Below are 2,500 nucleotides of genomic sequence, written 5' to 3'. Positions count from 1 at the left end.
TGGCCGGTTCCCTCGGGCGTAGCGGGACGGGCGGCGCGCGCGACGCTCTCGCGGAGCGTCCTCCGACGCTTCCCCGGGCTCCTGGAGCCGCCTCCCGGCCCGAGGGGTGCCCGTCCGCACTCATCGGCTGAACTTCCGCGAATTGCAGTACCCGATTCGGCCCGCCGGGGGGCGCTGCCGCCGGGGGAAGAGGGGGACGGGCCGGGCCTGGCGCCGGGCTCCGCCGGACGCCCGGCGCTGCCCCGTCTCGGCCTCGGAAGGGGGAGTCGGGGGAACGGGAGGCCGGGAGTCCCGGAGAAAGAGAGAGAGAGAGAGAGAGATAGAGAGACCTCCGCGGTTCCGCCTTCGACCGCCGGGGGGCGCCGCGCACCCGTCCGCACGGGCCCGTCCCGGTGGCTCCCGGCAGGGCTCTCCCAAACCCTCTCCCAGGGCCCCGGTCCGGGAGCCCGACTGCGTCCGCTCTCCGCTTCCAGAGAGGAGGCTGTCGGACGGGGAGAGCTGGTACCGGGCTCCTGGAGCCCTGCCTGGGCAGCCTATGGAAGGGAGGGAGCCCTGGCCCTGCTGCTCTCCGAGCTCCGGCCCTGCTGCTCTCCGAGCTCCGTGCCTGCTCTGCCACGGGTCCTTTCGCAGGAGCTCCAGGGAAACGGGCTTTTCGGCCCCTGACAGAGTCCCGGCTCTCTCGCTCGCCTCGTTGGTACCTACTGATCCGGCGGAGGTGTTCTCCGGCGGGTAGCGACACGGACGGCCGAGGGCGCGCTTCACCCAGGCTTCAACCGTCTCCTCCCCGAGCCCCTGGAAGTGCAGCTGGGCCGCGGGCGCCCCGGTCCGCACTCATCTGCGAAACTTCCACAAATTGCAGTACCCGATTTGGCCCGCCGGGGGGCGCTGCCTCCGGGGGGAGAAGGAGACGTGCCCGGCCCGTACGTCGGGCTCCAACGGATGCCCGCCGTGGACCCTTTATAGGCCCCATCCTGGTCCTGCCATGCTGTTATCGGAGCTCCACGGCTATCTTGTCACTAAACCTTTCGTTTGAGCTCCAGGGCTTTTTGCTTTTTGTAACCCGGTTCCTGGAGCCCTGCCTGGGCAAAATCGGATGCAAGAAGGCCCTGCCCATGCTGATCTCTGAGCTCCGCGCATCTTCTGTCACGGGTCCTTTCGCAAAAGCTCCAGGGAAACAGGCTTTTCGGCCCCGGACAGAGTCCCGGCTCTCTCGCTCGCCTCGTTGGTACCTACTGATCCGGCGGAGGTGTTCTCCGGCGGGTAGCGACACGGACGGCCGAGGGCGCGCTTCACCCAGGCTTCAACCATCTCCTCCCCGAGCCCCTGGAAGTGCCGCTGGGCCGCGGGCGCCCCGGTCCGCACTCATCCGCGACACTTCCGCGCTGGAGTCCGACGCTCGCCGGCCGCGTCCCCCGGCCCGCGGGGGCCCGGGGGGAGGCCCGACGCGTGCGGGGGGAGGCGGCGGGCGGCGGGGGCGCCCCCGCGCCACCCGACGGCGCCCCCCGGTGGCCAGAGGCGGCTCGGAGCGAGACGATCGGGGGGGGACGGCGGCGCGTGACCCGCCCCGGCCCCCTTGGCCCAGCGGACGGGCAGGCGGCTCCCGGGCGCCCCCCCCGATCCCCGCCGCGGCGCCCCCCGGTGGCCGCCTGACGCCACTGCGGGGGGTGCAGATTCCGTGTGTCCTCTCGGATAAAAACAAAAGAAACGATTCCCGTCGGGCGAAAGTAAGTGGGACGCAGGGCCCCGGGCCCCGACGGTCCGCGCGCGCGGCGCCCCCCGCTGGCCGGTCGAAGGGAGGACAAAAATAAAATGAAAAAAATTTCAAAAAAGCACTCGCCCCAAACAGACGAAAGGTACCCGGTCCGCCCGGATGAACCCTCCCCCGTGTCCCCGCCGCGGCGCCCCCCGCTGGCCAGCCGAGGTAATACACGATTGAGAGGGGGGGAGTGAAAAACAGGGGCAAAAAATGAAAAACACCCCACCCGTTTGAATGCAAAGTCCCGGAGCGGCCAGGGGTGGACGCCGGTCCGCGCGCACGGCGCCCCCCGCAGGCCAGTTGAAGGGAAGAACGGAACGAGACTTAAAGATAAAAAAAAATTTCAAAAAAGCACTCGCCCCAAACAGATGAAATGTACCCGGTCCGCCCGTGTCCCCGCCGCGGCGCCCCCCGCTGGCCAGCCGAGGTAATACACGATTGAGAGGGGGGGAGTGGAAAAAAAAAGGGCAAAAAAATGAAAAACACCCCACCCATTTGAATGCAAAGTCCCGGAGCGGCCAGGGGTGGACGCCGGTCCGCGCGCACGGCGCCCCCCGCAGGCCAGTTGAAGGGAAGAACGGAACGAGACTAAAAGATAAAAAAAAATTTCAAAAAAGCACTCGCCCCAAACAGATGAAATGTACCCGGTCCGCCCGTGTCCCCGCCGCGGCGCCCCCCGCTGGCCAGCCGAGGTAATACACGATTGAGATTAAAAAAAACCAGGCAAAAGACAAAAACACACCA

This window comes from Pseudophryne corroboree, unplaced genomic scaffold, assembly GCF_028390025.1.
Source record: "Pseudophryne corroboree isolate aPseCor3 unplaced genomic scaffold, aPseCor3.hap2 scaffold_385, whole genome shotgun sequence".
NCBI lineage: Eukaryota > Metazoa > Chordata > Amphibia > Anura > Myobatrachidae > Pseudophryne > Pseudophryne corroboree.
Note: the sequence above shows the minus strand (reverse complement) of the source record.